The sequence below is a fragment of the Chlorocebus sabaeus genome, chromosome 20 (genome assembly GCF_047675955.1).
Source record: "Chlorocebus sabaeus isolate Y175 chromosome 20, mChlSab1.0.hap1, whole genome shotgun sequence".
Taxonomy (NCBI): domain Eukaryota; kingdom Metazoa; phylum Chordata; class Mammalia; order Primates; family Cercopithecidae; genus Chlorocebus; species Chlorocebus sabaeus.
The window spans coordinates 24,567,394-24,584,556 of record NC_132923.1 but is presented as its reverse complement, the minus strand read 5'-3'; the positions used below and the strand labels follow the sequence as shown (position 1 = coordinate 24,584,556).

Genomic DNA, 17,163 nt, shown 5'->3' with positions numbered 1-17,163 from the left:
TTTGTCAGGTGGCCTGTGCAGTCCTCTGGGATTCTTATTGGCTTCAGGAGCAGGAGGGGGACTTACCACTATGAACCAATTTATTAGCCTCCCAAGAATTATCTCTGCCTGCCTCAGGCTGGGCACCTCAACTTGACAAAGTTGGTGCTCACAAGCAGGGCAATAGACAAGGGCCAGGAGTAGCTGGAGACTGGAATCATCATCATTATGAAATCAATAACAGCAATGACAGCAACAGAAACTCTTCCCTGACATTTACTATGTGCCACACAGTGTTCTAAGCCTTTCTCTGGATTCGTATTTTATAGTCCTTACAATGCTTCTCTGAAGCAGGTACTGTCATCCCCATTTATCAGATGAAGAAACAGAGGTGCAGAGAAGTTCAGCAATTGGCTTAAGATCAGATAGCAGAACTGGGATTTGGAACCAAACGGTGTGATTCCAGAGCTGCTATTCTTAAATATTATGCTGCAGGGAAGTGCAGAAGGCAAACCAGTACCTTGACCTTCCATAGAAGGGCACACTAAGAAATAAGAAGCCAGCATTTGCTCTTACTCTGACCCCCATACACCTCCAGGCTGTCCAACTCCAGGCAGGGATGAATGTCTGCTCCTTGCTAGGTTAGAGCTCTGCAGAGTCCAGAAAGTACAAGTGAGCTGGAGAATGCTGGGCGGATGAGCTGGGTGCCCCTTTTCCCTCGGCCTTGCAGCAATGGCCTTCAGATTGCTGCCTCTCCTGGGTGCCAGGATTGCTGCTGTCTGGAGCCTAATCTCCATTCTGGTGGTTTTGGTTGCTATGGTAATTGAATTCACTTAAAGTTGTCTCCAATCTAGTCTGTCTACTTCTTTCTGCCCATAACCTGGAAGGGCACAGGCACAGGATGGAGGGCAAGAAGGATGAGGGATTGCTGCCCTGGGAAGCCTACATGTTTTTCCTGATCCAGAGATCTTCCTCAGTGGCAAACAGAAGAGAAAATCACAAAGAAATGTTTTTTGCAAGTCTCTCTCCGTCTTCCTCTTTGCTGTCTTAGCTCCTTTCTGCATAGACGCATTGGAGTTAGATGGGCTGGAAAGGCAGGGACTGGCACAAGGTACTCTGAGAGCCTCTTCCATTCTTCAGTGTTTTGTTATTCATCAACAAACACTTATTGAAGGTTGACTGTATTCTAGGCTGCTTGCCTAGACAGGGGTCTCTCTGGGGCCAGCTCAGGATCCAGAGCCACAGGGAATGTCCCCTGACAGCACATGTCTGTGTGGCTACCACTCTGAGATTTCAAGAGAATGGCCAGCTAGGCCAGACCCTGACAGGAAGATTAGGGACTGTGGGACATCTCCCTTTCCTCCTTTCTCTGCTAGAGGGAGATTCATCACACAGCTTAGGGCTGCTGAGCAAGTAGAGAGGAATCAGAGATCCTAGAAACTAAGCTGCAGAGGAATAGGACCATCCCTAGATGGGACCTGAGGTGCAAATAATACTCATTTTCTCCACCATTCTAATGCAAAAAGAGTTTTGACACATAAGACAAATGACAAGGATGGAAACCCATACCAAAGAGCTGCCTGAGGGGTGTGTAGGAATGACATTCCCTTCCCTTGACCACTGCCACTTTGCTTGGATGATAAGGGAGTGGGGATAAGAAAGTTATAGTAGATTGTAGGTGACTGTGTGTTCACAAGTCTCAGTCAGAGAAATCTCTGTGCAGAGTCAAGGCAGGGAATGAACTAAAATAAGGAACCTGGAACATCAGTGTGGGGGAGTTCTGTTTGGGACAGGTGAGTGAGGTGCCTGGTGTATTCAAGGTCAGGTGCCCAATAGGCAGAAAGAAGTGTATTTCTAGCACTTGGGAGAGAGTTGCTCGTTAGAAATGCGCGTGTGAGAATCATCAGCCTAGAGGTGACAGCTGAAGTTGTGAGAAAAGACGACATTGCCCAGGAAGAAGATGCAGAGGAGGGATGTGAGAGGAGGCAAGCACAGCTCCTTGGAGAGTGGTCAGAGGCAGGGCAGTTAGTTTCTTTTAGGAAGCAGGGGAGCGGCCTGGAGTCAGTGATTGGTAGGAAATAGTTAGTAGTACACATATTGTGTACTACTTCACAATATTGGGCTTTAGGGAAGAAGATGCTGAGGGAGTTGTGGAAAGTCGGGCTAGTGCAGTGGCTGTCAAATGTGAAAATGCATCCTGATGACTGGAGACCTTATTACAACACAGGGGGCTAGATCCCACCCCCAGAGTCTCTAATTCATTAGGTTGGAGTGGAACCCGGGAATTCACCTTCCTTCCTTCCCTTTCCTTCCTTCCTTCCTTCCTTCCTTCCTTCCTTCCTTCCTTCCTTCCTTCCTTCCTTCCTTCCTTTCCTCTTTCTTTCTTTCTTTCTTTCTTTCTTTCTTTCTTTCTTTCTTTCTTTCTTTCTTTCTTTCTTTCTTTCCTTTCTTTCTTTTCTTTCTCTTTCTTGTCTTCTTTCTTTTTCTTCTTTCTTTTCTCTTTTTCTTTCTTTCTCTCTTTCTTTCTTTCTTTTCTTTCTTTCTTTTTTTTTTTTTTTTTTTTTTTTTTTTTTTTTTAAAAAAAAACAGAATCTCCCTCTGTCCCCCAGACTGGAGCAATCGTGGATCCTGGCTCACCACAACCTTGACTTCCTGGACTCAAGGAATCCTCCCACCTCTGCCTCCTAATGTGCTGGGATTATAAGCCAGGCATGAGCCACCAGCTGGGCTAGAATTTACATTTCTAACAGGTTCCCAAATGCAACTTGATGCTGCTGGTCTAGGGACACACCTTGTGAACCAGTAAAGTGATAAACCTGCACTTTAGAAGGTTCACATTTCATTTCACCCACCCTTTATTGTGGCCCAAATGGGACAGGATGAGAGGAGATGCTGGGCTTTGGTTAAAGAGCAGAAGTGGAGAAAAAGATGGAGAGTGCAAGGCAGTTCCTTGGAAATAGAGTGGATACTGAGGGAACGTCATGGCACAGAAGAGGGATGGCCTGAGGAACACAGCCGCGGCCATGACTGTGGGTCTGTGATTTTGAGTTGTGTAAAGAGATCAATGGTGAGTCTGACAGATGGGAATATGGGGATTACAACCAGCCCCCCGGTTCTGTTTAGAGTCCTGGATGAAAGCCTAGAGTCTCCCTTCTAGAGCGCCTTATCCCTCGGCCCTCTCCTTAGCCCCTCTCTTCTAACCTTCTAGGGTTATTGCCAGACTCTGGGCCCCAGGCCTTCCCAAGCAGAACAGAGGCAGCTGCCTCATATCCTGGGTCATCTCTCACTGGGGTTGCTCTGTGGACAAGAAGACCTGGTACTTTTTTCATTTTCTTTCCAAGACTCCAGATCAGGCACTTTGAGAATGCTGTGAGGAGGCTGCTGACCTCAATGCCAAACACCCTCTTGAGGCTGAGCCACCCTGCCAGGGGGGAGGTGCAGAACTTGAATCTTATTTTCTCTCAGCGGAGTGAGTCCATAAAGAAAATCCAATTCATCGGTGTCCAAGAGAACATTACCAAGATAGACGAGACACCATGGGCAGTATTTAATTATGAGCAGGCACAGCAAATAGGAGGGACGCAATAAAAATGCTAATCAGGGAGGAAAAAAAACAGACTTCGTTTTCGGCTAAGCTCATCTCTTCCCCCTCCATTTCCAGCCCCCAAATGAGTGCCGCAGACCAGGTTCTGAATGTGACTCCGTGACAGGTGAGTCCATTTTAGCCCCCCCACCCCTACCGGCTTCTTCCTGCCTCCATTGTCCCAATCTCCTAGTTCCTAGAAGATCCAGTCCAAAAAGAGGGAGACTGGCTTTCCCTTGCAAGCACACAGTTTCCGCTTCAGCCAGGGAGAACTGGCAGGGAAGTTAAAGAGAGAATGAAGTTATTATTCAGGGCTCAATTCCATGTCCCAGGGAGCACTTTAGGAAGGAACAATCTCCCCCTCTCAGTGGCATATCCAGAACTTGCATGAGAAGGGAGGGAGACCAGCTAAGTGCCCCCTGACAAACCTGAATTTAATGTGTTGGGCTTAGTCTCTGACCTGTTCCTAAGTGGCTCAGTCAATCCAACTGCAAGCCACTTAGGATGAGCTTGGGGGACATTCAGCCAGGCCCAAAGCAGATTCTCAATTCCTTTCAACTTGGCTGAGCTTGATGCTGAAATATGGTTTAGGAATTGCAGGCCATTACTGTCTCACCCCAATTTGGCAGACTCCTCATGTAGCCAGATCCTTTGGGTCACTATATCCTTCCTTACTAAAGCTCAACTTTTCACACTGCTGCCAGGCAGATTTATTTCTCTAGTTTTGCTTGGTTGCTGGGCTGCCTGGATCCCAAGCCTCATGCTGCTTTTGGGCAAAATTTGCTTGTTTTTGCAGCCCTCAGTATACCAACTCAGTCCAGGCTCTTTCCCTAGGTTTGTTTCTTCTGTTTACTGGGCATACCATTCATCCTGGCTGGTTTCCATGCAATTTCCTTGTCACTTGATTAATCTCTCTGTGGTCTTCTCAAATCTGTATGCAGCTTGAGGTCTTCCCAACATCACCAAGACAGAACCTGGGCTTGAGGACCATCTGGCATCTCTGGATCACCTCCCTTCCCTCCATGACTCAGGGAGAAAGAACCCAGGCCTTAAACTCCTAGTTACGGACCCTTCCTGGAAAAATATCTGTTAGATTAAAAGTTCACATACCAGCTTAGTTACTTAACTGGTATGGAACCCTAGACAAGCTACTTAACTTCTCTGTGCCTCAGTTTCCTCATCTAACCAATGGAGATAACATTATCTTCCTCATGTTTATTATAAGAATTCAGTGCAAACACATGTAAAGTGATTAGAAGAGTGCCAGTCACATAATAAACATTCAGAAGGGGTTAGCTATCATCATCATCATCATCATCATCATTATTATTATTGTTATGACATTTATTATTAAAGTCAATGATTATCTTATTTGCCCGTATGTCCAGGTACTTGGTAGAGTGGCATAAATAAACATGCAATAATCATTGAATGAATGAATGAATGAATGAATGAATGAATGAATGAATGTTCATTTAAGCTAATTCTTTCAAAGACATTACCCATCCCAGGAAAATCTAAAGAGAGGACCTATGATGACAAGGCTTTACACGTAAGTGGCTAATGGTGTGATTTCAGGCATGTGTGGAAAAGGGATTTTGAGTCAGTGGTTCTTTTCACAATCTCCTTCATATTTGAGTCACGTAGTTACTAGAAACATAACTAGGCCTGATTTTCTGGTCACCCATGAATCTTCTATGGGTGATCAGGACAGAATCTTGATTGGAAAAAAGTTATGCAATTTAGAGGCGATAGGTAAACCAAGGCCTGAGAGCCGTGCCGGTCCCCACACTGGTATTACACCCTGCCATGGACAGTGTGCTTTCATAGGGGTCATCTCACATGCTTCTCAACAGATGAATGAATAGGTTGGGACCTTTATTCCTCTTTCTTTTCTTTTTCTTTCTTTCTTTCTTCTTTCTTTCTTTCTTTCTTTCCTTTCTTTCTTTCTTTCTTTCCTTTCTTTCTTTCTTTCTTTCCTTCCTTCCTTCCTTCCTTCTTTCTTTCTTTCGTTCTTTCCTCTCCTTTTCTTTTCTTTGAAAATATATTCCTATTTTAACATGGTTCAACTAAATGTCACCAATTCCCTGAGTAACATTCCACAGATATTTTATGCATATACAAGCAAATACACACACATATTCTCTCTCCCCTCTCCATGAATTGAAAGCTTGCTTTACACACCGTCATGCACCTTGCATTTTTTCATTTAATATTATCCTTTGGAGCTTATTCTATATCAGTATATGTAGGCTTACATCATTCTTTTTGGTGACTGCATAGTATTATATTATAGAAATTAGTTTCTTCAACCAATTTATGTTGTTTCTAATTGTTAACCATTACAAATAAAACTGTAGTGAATAACCTGTGGGTAAGTATACCTGTAGGATATATGGGAGTGTATGTGAAGATAAATTTCTATAACAGGAATTGTTTGGGCAAAGGCTTTATTCATTTGTAAATGTGATAGTTATTGACAAATTACCTTTCATAAATAGGCACCTTTTTTTTTTTTTTTTTGAGATGGAGTCTTGCTCATCGCCCAGGCTGGAGTGCAGTGGCGTGATCTCGGCTCACTGCAAGCTCCGCCTCCCGGGTTCATGCTATTCTCCTGTCTCAGCCTCCCGAGTAGCTGGGACTACAGGCGCCCGCCACCACACCCGGCTAATTTTTTGTATTTTTAACAGAGAAGGGGTTTCACCGTGTTAGCCAAGATGGTCTCGATCTCCTGACCTTGTGATCCGCCCACCTCGGCCTACCAAAGTGCAATAGCCACCTTTTTTTAGTTATAACAAAACAGGAGCTTAAAGAGGGTAAATGACTTGACTAAAGTTGTACGGATTATACATAAAGCAACTGGGACGATAACTAAGGTTTGTTGAGCATTAGGGCTCTCTGGGCCCATGAACTCAAAGAAATGGGAACATGTAAGATATATCCTACAGATTTCTGAGCTCTAATACAATCTACACCTTCATATATTAAACATTGAGCACTGTGGATTCAACTTTGAGAAAACCACGGTCCCTACCCTCAAGCAATCTCAAGTCTAGAAGGGGAGAAAGACAAAAAAAAAAAAGAAGTAATTTCAGTTTAGCATGGTGGGATAAGGCTGAGATACAAGGAGATATAATGAGAACATGGGAAGGGATCCTGATCAGCTTTGGCTTCCTGGAGGAGGAGGCATTGTAGGTGACATTGAATAATCTAAAAATGCCCTTTGTAACATTAATTATGACTTGCCTCTTGTTCAACTCTCACTATTTCCTATACCAACCTTCTATCAAAGTTGTTAATAAATAGCAAAATAAATTGCCTTGTGAAAGCATGGTATAGTTGCAATAATAGTAAGAGAGGCTACTGTATTCTGAGTTCCCACTGTATGCCAGACACTGCTTTCTGGTTCCGTATTAACTAGCAGTGTGATGTTGGTCAGGTAACATCTCTCATGTGTGACTAAGGCCCCATTACTGAAATGAAAAGTTGACCAGATGATCCCTAGCTTCCCAGCCCCAGCAGTTCTTCACATGCTATGGCTCTATCTCTTCTAAAATCACTGAAGCCTCTGCTGGGAGATAATGGACAAGGAAATGGCTAGGAGTGGGGCATCAGGGAAAAGGAGTAAAAGGACTAGAGATAGTCCTCAAACTGGCAAATCAGCCTTGGGAGATTCAATTTTGAGAGAAGATGACGCATATGCCACGTAAATATTAATACTGAAAACACCTTACTGTTATATTTTTTAAGTGCTTTCATATGTTATTTCATGTGTTCTTCATAACAATAATGTGAAAGAGGGAGTTAGGGAGGTGGGGAAACTGAGGCAGGGCTAAGGGAGGCTAATCAGCCTAAGTCCCATGGTGAGGCAGTGGTGCAGCCTGGGCTAGAACCCTGGACATTTATCCTGATACATGACTAGTTGAAGTTAGTTGAAGTTCTGTTTTTCCATAAGGCAAAATTCTGGTTGGGCGCAATGCAAAATCCCGAAGACCTCCAGAAGGCTGCACTTAAATGGCCTTTGTGGTGCTGCTCCCACTTCCTTCACTGTCCTCCCAGCAGCATAAGAAGCCTTTTCCTGGGTGCTGGAGCCAGACTTTTATTTCCAAAGAATGAGTCAAGTGAGGGGTTTTGGTGACTCAGCACCAATTGATCTGGCTGCTGGGCCTGCTCTGGCCTTTGAATCAGCTGAGTAGGATTTCTACCTGGCTCTAGTGACCAGGCTGGACATCCCTGATAATCTGCTTCACCCCCTTGCTCCTCTAAGCCTGGGTCCTGCCTTGCTGTTCTGAGTCCTCCCTCTCTAGGAGTTCAGCCCTGCCCTTGAACCTATCCTGATGCTGATTTCAGAACCTCCACGCTGAACCACTATACACTGCTTGTTTCTAGATCCCCTTTTCTGTGCTCTGTTCAATAACTAGACACCAACTACTGGACCTCCCTGATGCTGACCACCAGTTAGGGTGTCTGTCTAGCTCCCATGATGTGTTTTCCAAATAATTATCTTTGCTTAGTGGGCTGACTGCCTCTCATTGCTGCTAGGTTTGCCCCTATGCTACTCACCCACCACAACGGATAATGCTCCAATTCCAGTCTGGGTGATCTGGTGGTCTGGCTGTCTGGAGGCTCTAAACTCTGTTTCAATAGCCGCTCTCAACCTCCACCCCATCAAAGCTGGAAGCCAGTAGGCTGGGTATCCTGAAGCAAGATCCCACTCTTTGTGGGGCCCTATGGACCCATCTATGGAAGTGCCTGCTAGGTTCCCTTTCCTTACAGGTATGAATAAGAACACAGCCACTTTGGGCCCCTGGAGGGACGGCTCTGTCTGAAAACAGACGTGATTACTATTTCCATCACCATTATAATCCTTTAATCACACATTTGCAGCAGAGAGCCTGGGCAAGGTGAGTCCATTTATATAAACAGCAGGAAAAAAGGAGGCTCTGTGTTATATGCCAACCAGGCTTAGTGGAAACGTAGCAATCGCTAGCCTTTCATGAGCAGAAAAATGAATAATCTAGGTTTTTATCCCCAAACAGCTCACATTCAAGCCACCAGACTTGTGCTCATATTATGAAGGCTTTGACAAAACCATATGACACCCTTTTATGCTGGCCTGAGCTCTCGGCTGTCAGTGGGCTGGAAGGCATGGAAGGACAAGTCTCTCTGGGCACCTGACAGTCCCGGAACAAAGACTCTCCTATGTGTTTGGCCCTAGGTTGCTGGAACTATCAATCCTATCTTCCTACCATGAATGGGATAAGGAGTCTAAGGAAGATTCCAAAACGATTGTTTGGAATGAGTCCTTAACAGATACAGGGTTTTTTTTCCCCTCCTTTTGAGATGGTGAGAGGATGAGAGAAACAGGTTCTCGAACTCTAGAAAGGGAGCTTCTTCAGGTGAAACTGTAGTGTTTCCCTATTTGCCCAGGTGGCAGAGGCAGAGAGGGGGGCCCTGGTGACAGTGCAGTGGCACAGTTCACTCTAAGAAGGGCATTCAGGCTGGGAATATGCCCCGACTCTCTTAATTTTAGATAATTGCCTAAGTAGAGGTCAGTCTTTCCCTCCAAAAGATTGGTTGTCTTGTACGTAAGGCTCTCTTTTCTGCTTTTGAATGGGGCTTTATGATTTGCTATTGCTCTGTAACAGAGCACCCAAGAACTTGGCACTTACAAGAGTAATTATTTATTTAGCTCACAGGTGTGGGCCACCTGCAGTCAGCTGGTCTCAGCCAGACTTGGCTGGACAGTTGGAATCCAGCTCTGTACCATGTATCTCTCATCCTCCCTCTGGGACCAATGGGGATGTCAAAAGCACCTGAAGATGAGCAGGAGCATACAAAGCCTCTTAAAACCTAGGCTCAGAACTGTCACACTGTCACATGGCCGGTGACAAAGCTAAGAAGAGGGAAAGCAACCACTCATTTATGGGAAGAACTGCAGAGTCACAGGGCAAGGGTCATGAATAGAGGGGGTGAAGAAATTGGCCTAATGACAAGTCTGCAGAACCCAGAAAGACGTCAGAATTGTGCTTTCTCCCTTGAAGCTCTTGCAGAGGACTCCCCGTTCATACCCCTTCTGCTTGGAATGGATGACATGATGGTGGATCTTCTGAAGAAGGACCCAGCCAACCTAGAGTAACTTGGCCTGATGACTCCCTCTCCATCTTTCTTGTGCTGGTTCAAATGTGGGCACAGACAGGATGGAAAGACAAAGAGTTTGCAGTAAGCCAAATGATTACTTCAATCTCATAGTGGTTAGGTCCTGATGAGTTGTAGTTTTCATGTCTGAAATTTCCCCAGGAAAATAAAGTGGCCAAAGGTATATACGACAAGGATCGAAAAACAAACACTGCTCCAATTCGGGTCACGTGACCCATGTTACTGCTGAACGGGAAGCGTGAACCAGCGGGTTGAGTAATGCTGTGCCCAGCTTCAATGGCAGACCATCATGTGGAGCCGAGATCTTGTAAATGATCTGAACAGAGATTTCACAGAAGCTCAGTAAAAGAACTTGGCCTTCCTACAACCCTGGACTTTTCAAGCCAACAGAGGTCCAAAACACACTGTTGAGTTTCCATCCGTGCAGAATGGCTGCGAATGGGGCTGTGGCGACAGCAACTCACAGTTTTCCAGAACTCCATGCATGAAACTCCTTTCCCAGCCCTGCAGCCTTCCCCATCCCCCAGTTAAATAAGCGCTTGTTCTTTTGTTTCCTGCCATAAAGCATATTATTTCACGATGTCTCATTTACTAGAGGTTACCAAAAGAAAGCTAAATTGGGATTTTGTTCAGCTGCTGATGACTCTTCCCTATTACCCTAACTCATTTTCAATGGCATTTCAACACTTTGATAATGAATTAGTCTACCATTTCTGGCACAAAGAAAAGAGAGTTTAAATTAATTTTCAGCAAGGGATACTATTGGTCCAGACAGCTTCCCTCCCACTGTGTTAACATCAGTGTCTTGTCTTGTTAAATGCCGATAAACAAGTGTAACACTCTAACAAGCCACAAATTGGCTTATTGACACCTCCGTCAGCTGTTCTTTGCTTCCCAAATCCCCTGCTTTATAGGCATACGGTGGTTATACAAAACAGGGGTTCTAATGGAACATCAGAATGAAGAGATGCTACTGGCATCTGGGTTCCCTGGCTGCTCATTTTTGTTCTGTCTGACTTTCATCTAACAGGAGATTGTATTAATTTGGCCTCTTCGCCCCGTGCGGTTCATTTGAGGCACATGTATTTTTGGTTTCTCCAGAGAGGGGCTGGGCCCATTCCCCTTGCCAGTTCTCCCCAGCTCTCTCAAGCAACGTTTCCATTGGCTTTTACACTGGGTGCTCCTCACCATGTCAGTAAGGCAGACCACTGAGGACAAAATTGCTGGTAGCCCTTTAATCTGTTCACTTCATGTGCTGCTGGGACCTGAGGACAACGGGACACAGGAGACCAGGTGATATCTAGTATGGTGCCCCACCAGATTGTCAGGAGACAGAATGACTGCATGGCCAATCACCATTCAACAGGTTCAAAGAGGATAACGCAAGAGAGATTGACCTTAACCCACAGCAAGAGAACTTTAGTTGAAAGATCAGGAAGAACTTCATGAGAGTAAAGATGGTTATGGCTATGACCAACGGCTGGCACATGGTACATGGTCAGGCCACTAAGGCTCCCTGCCCAACTCCTCTTCGAGATCCCAGGAACAGAATAGACAGCAACCTGGTCACCTGGGACTGGCTCAGATGTCCCCAGAGGAGGGGAGTTAGATGAGATGACTCATTCTTTGGTGTGAGAGCTCCATAATATCCCTGGTATTCAAAATCAAACACTATTTTTAAAGTTCACATTATTATGAATGTACATAGGCGATCTCTTCTCCATAATTCTTCCATGGGCATAGCAGTGTGATCAGTGGTCAGTAGAATTAACAATAGGAAAGGAATATGAAAATAACATTTCAGGGTGCCGATCTCCAGGAAGATAGCTTTCCTGCCCCTGTCCAAGCCTGCCCTTCATGCAGCATGGTTGGGGACAGTGCTTCACATTCTTTGCAGGGGCATAGAACACAAAGGAAATGTTATAGGACCAGCAGGTTCATATGCTTACTGCACAGAAACAGACCAATCACACTGAAACAGCAGGGTTTGAAGCAGAGAAAGGACTTAATCATTGCAGGGCATGGAACAAGGAGATGGGAGGAGACCCTCAAATCCATCTCCCTGAGTTCTGAGCTGGGGTCTTTAAGAGGATCATGAAGAGTGGGGGGCTGGAAAATTGGGGTATTGAATGATCGGAGCAAGGGGGATGAAATCATCAGAACATGGAAACTGCTTTTTCTTTGATGACCCAGCTTCAGCTGGCATCAGTGGGGTTATTCAGACCAACTGGTGTCAGTGGGGTCTTCTACATCATCTGGCACCAGTGGGGTCCTTCAGACAAGCTGGTGTCAGTAGAGCAGTTAAGGGAACCTGTAATCTTGTAACAGGGTCTACATGATTCTAGGACAGTAGGCAAACAACTCTGAGCAAGCAGGTCAGTGAGCAAGCTGACCTAATGATCAATGCTGAATGTGTTGCAAGCTTGGTTTATTTTTGTTCCCCCCACCCCACCCACTTTTTCCCTGAATAATTTTATAAGTTTATAGGGACAGTTTCAGAAACAGGAAATTGACTTAGGTTTATATGTTTGTGGGTGTGTCAGGCATTGGATGCTGAGGAGGCTAGCATGGGGTGGGTGCAGAAAGCTGGTAAAGAACAAAGTTTGGCCCACTCAAGGTAGCTTTGGTCACGGCTTCTTTTGAAGCTTTCCTTTGCAAGTTCTTCCTCCGTGCTGTAGGGCTCCAGGGACCTCTCTCTTCTCCCATCTACCCTCACTCTATAAATAATCTCGTGTAGTCTTGTGGCTCTAAATATCTGACAACTTCTATGTTGTTTTTATCTCCTTCCAGACCTCTTCCCTGAACTCTTATTGCTTGTCTCCATTGGATGGCTAATGGAGATCTCAGACTTAACATGTCCCAATGAAAACCCCTCTGATTTCTCCCTCTAAACCAGCTCCTCCTATAGGCTTTCCCACATCATAATTAGCAACTTCATTTTTCCATATACTCAAGCCAGAAATCTTGTTGTTCCCTTTGATTCCTTTCTTTCACACCCGATATCCAATCCATCAACCAATCTTATTCGCTCTTCCTTTAAAATATACCCAGAATCCAACACTTCTCATTACTTCGGTCCCTGCTATCCTAGTCCACATCACCAGTCTCTGACATGGGCTTCCTTGGTCCACCCTTGCATCAATCCCTACAGTCTTTTCTCAACAACCACTCTGAGTGACCCTCTGAAATTATGTGTCAAATCATGTCACTCCTGCTCAAACTCCTCATTCAAGGAAAAGTCCAAATCCTTAAATGCCTCTAAAGTCACAGAAAACTTGGCCCCGTAGCCCCCTTGGCCTCACTCCCCAACCCTCTGCTTACTTTGTTCCTGACTGTGCTGGCCTCCTTGCCTTTCCTCAAGTTGGCTGGGTAGACTCCTGCCTTACAGCCTTTGCAATTGCTGTTCCCTCTGCAGGGAATACTCTTCCCCTGGGTATGACAAGGCTCCCTACCCACTCCAACTCTTTTAGGCTTTTCACTATAAGGCCTTCCCTGACCACCTCATATGATATTGTTCCCCATCCCCAGAACTGACAATTTCTTTATCCATTTTCTGCTTTTTCTATATTAATACCATCATATTTTATTATATATTTGTCTGCCTTCTCCACTAGAATATAAGTTTCATTAGGGCAGAATTATTTAAGAGGGTTTGTTCTGTTTCTTCACTGCTATATCCCAGCATATAGTAAGTACATAATAATGGCTATGAATGAATGAACAAATGTGTGAGTACCATTATCCCTCTAAATCCTAGCTGTCATCTGGAACCTTGGTAAACATGGTGGCATGATAGGAGGAAAGTCCGAGAGAGGGGTCCTCTGTCACCTCTTCAAAGCTATTTCTTCAGTCCAGCATATCCTTCCCTCTCTTCATCTAACTCCAGCTCATCCTCGAGGGGTCAATTTAAATCGCTTTTTTAGCCTGGGGCACTAAATTAGCAATATTAAATGCTTCTGTAGTTCTGGGTATTTCTTTGCGTAGCACTTTGCATGCTCAGGGTTTTGTAATAAATCATTCATAGCTGTTGTTTAATGTCTGTTTTCCCTATTAGACTGTGAGGGTCTTTGTTCACAGCTGGGTCCCTGGCACATAGCACACGGCTTGGCACGTGTGTGTGCTCAGTTAGGAACAGTTGACAGTTGAGAGAACATGGGACTTTAAATGTTCAATAAAAGCCTGAAGACAAGGTGTCAGAGGGCAGACCCTCACAAACAGTTATGGAGAGGCAGACACCATTCCAGGGATGAGCCAAGGCCAGGTTCCCCCAGAGTTGTGAGAGGAGCCAGGGTCTGTGTTGGACCTCCACCCGCTCTGAGTGGGCTGCTGTTGTCACATGATGGGTTCATCTTGCAAATTCAGTTCTCAAGAGACCCCCTGTTTGCCTTCAGTCAGGATGCACTGTTAGGTAAGGAGGGCTTTACTCATACCCTTGACCTTGAGTTTCACACTGGCAGGCGGTCCACAAGAGGTATTAACTAAGAGGGAAATGAGTGCATTTTTCTCTCCGTTAAAAACCCACATGATTTTAGAGCCAGAAGAGACCATTTAACCTTGTGCTCTCATTTCACAGAAAAGAAAACTGAGGCTCAGAGAGTTGAAATGACTTGCCCAAGAGTCACACAAATAATTAATAGAATAAAGCTAAATATCCAGGAGCCCTGAAGGCACCACGTGTTTTTCCCACTGTGCAATGATCATGCTTCTTTTTCTTCTTCCCCTGCAATAAAACTTTTTTTAAACAAAAAGCTTGACAATAACATTAAAAAATAAAAGAGAGTATCTTTAGAAGTAAGCTTTAAAAATGTAATCTAAGTACAATTTACTACCATAATTAACCCTTAAATATGGATTTCAATCTATCCTGATTTCTTTCCCTTAGGCTTGAGTAAAAGATTTCTTTTAGCTCACCCCAACTCCTTATTTCTCAGCTTTGCAATTTCAGACCAGGCCCAAGATTGCCATTTCCACATAACTTCCTGACGTAAGCCTCTCTCAGGTGTGGACAGATTATTTCTCACAGCTGAGCCATGTCCTCTGGACTCGGTCCCTGTCTCTCTCTCTCCCTCCCTCTCTCTCTCTCTCTCTCCCTCTCCCTCTCTTTCTGTCTCTTCCTCCCTCCCTGCATTCCCTTCTAATGCTCCTGAACATGAGATTTCCTTTTCGCCAAAGTTTCCACCTGCTTCATTAACACTTCCATTATAGATATATTTGGTTTTGCTTGAATTTGCTGGTAATTTGAATATAACCCATAAGTTTTCTCCATGACACTCCCTTATAGCTGCATCTCAAACTTGGTTTAGATATAAATCTATATGACCAATATTTATTACTGAGGATGGCATAAAGAGGTAAGAAACATCATCACTTGGCTGATGGGCAGTTCCTGCTAGTAGGGACACACAGACATGGCCAGTTGATTACAAGTCAGTAATATCACTTCTCACCACTCCAGTGCTGGCTTCCTGGGCCAAGCCACCTCATCTCCTGCCTGAATCACCACAGTAGCCTCCTCACTAGTCTGCTCCACCATTGTCTCCATCTTCCATAGTTTATTCTCAATAAAGCAGCTAATCCAATCTACTTCAAATGGAAATCTGGCCCTGTCCCTCCTCAGCCCCAAGCCCTGTAATGCGTCCCCATTCCTCAGAGCAAAAGCTGAAGTCTTTATGCCAGCCTGAGGGCCACTGTAAACTATCATTTACCCCCACTCTGTTCTCTTTGTTAATTCTCTGATTTCCTTTTCTATTACTCATTACTTTCCTAGTCTTCACCCTCTGTGCTCTCTCCATATCAGCCTCTTTGCTATTTGCTACAAGCAGAATGTTTACTCCCAAATTCATATGTTGAAACATAATCCCCAGCGTGGTGTTATTTGGGGGTGGGGCTTTGGGGAGTTGATTCATCATGAGGGCCCTGGGTCGTGATGAGATTAGAGGGCCTGTAGAAAAGAGGGCCCAGAGAGCTCCTTGGCACCTTCACCATGTGAGGACACAGCAAACAGATGGCCATCTATGAACCAGGATGTGGGCCCTCACCAGATACAGGATCTGCCAGGACCGTGATCTTGGACTTCCCAGCCTCTGGAACCAAGAGAAATAAATTTTTGTTGTTTTATAAGTCACCCAGCCTATGGTATTTTGTTCTCACAGTTCAAATGAACAAAGACATGATTCTTCAGCACACCAGACACCCCAGCTTTAGAGACTTTCTATTGGCTGTTCCACCTGATAATCCCCCTTACCTCCTTCAAGCCTTTGCTCCAGTCACACTGCCTCTCCACCCTGTACTCTCAATCCCCTTAAGCTGCTTTTCCTTTTTTTCCACTGGACTTACCACCTTCTAGCATTCAATAAAATCTACTATTTGTGATGTTTGCTGTTGCTTGTCTATCTTCCCAGCTGTGATGTTAACTCTCTGAGGGTAGGGATCCATTTTGTTCCCTTTTGTTCCCCAACACTAGGACAGTGCCTGGCACAGAGCAGGTACCCAAGAAATACCTGTTACATGAGATTATTCATTTACTTGGTCCTAGTAGTAGCTGACACTTTTTGAGCACTTACTTTGTGCCAGGCACGGTTTTAAGCTTTGTAGTTGTATGAACTTACTTAACAGATAGTAACTGCGAAGCTGTGACTGTTTTAATCCCGTCTAAGATGTGAAATGCTACTTTCTGGTTTTGCAAGTGATTTTCAACTGGGTGAAACTTGTCAATCAGGACAAGGTAAAGGGGGAGGGGGCTAAAAGGAGAAGGAGAGGGACTAAAAGGAGAAGAGATAGTTAAAAGGCAGAAGGAGGGTAAGTGTAGTTTGAAACACTGATACAGTAAGCCAATTGTTTTTATAATACTAATTGCAGAAATTAAGCTTTAAAATATTCTACTGAGCCAGTTGGTTTAGGATGGGGTGGAATAAATAAGATAAACTAAGAAAGAATTGCAGATGGCTTGAATGAAAATGGGGTCCTGCAATGTAGCATGGACACTATAGGTAAATAGAAGCACAATGGGTAAGAAGGTTGATAAGACGCAATTAATGTTTTTCTGTGATGCTCATTGTTAACAGAAATTTGAAGATTACATTGGAGCTAGACTTTTAAAATACACATGTAATCTGAGCTTTCCAAGTCTCTCTAGCCCATGGCTCTCATTCGTGGCAATAGCTCTTATTTCTCGGACTCTGCCTGCCCACCTAAGGCCCTGGCCCCTGTGGACTCCCTACTTCCTGGTATGGCTGGAAACCCTGAGTTTTGGGCTTTTTCTTGAGTGAAGTTGGGTGGGGAGAGCCCTCGCATACAATAAAATTGGTCACATGAGTGCTGCTATGCCCATAGAGCTGTGCTGTCCAGAAGGAAGGTCACATGGGGCTCCTGGGCCATTGACATGCAGCTGATCTACATTGAGACATGCCATAGTGTAAAATGCTCGCTGCATTTCAAAGTCA

The 17,163-nt window shown here is 44.6% G+C and overlaps 1 long non-coding RNA gene across 1 annotated transcript; it reads left to right on the top strand.

The window, feature by feature from the left end:
• The first annotated feature begins 2,605 nt into the window (after positions 1-2,605).
• LOC140709480 (uncharacterized) lies at positions 2,606-4,933 on the top strand. Its single transcript, XR_012089984.1, has 3 exons — positions 2,606-3,295; positions 3,641-3,689; positions 4,504-4,933. It is a non-coding gene; the product is annotated as an uncharacterized lncRNA (long non-coding RNA).
• Positions 4,934-17,163: the final 12,230 nt, after the last annotated feature.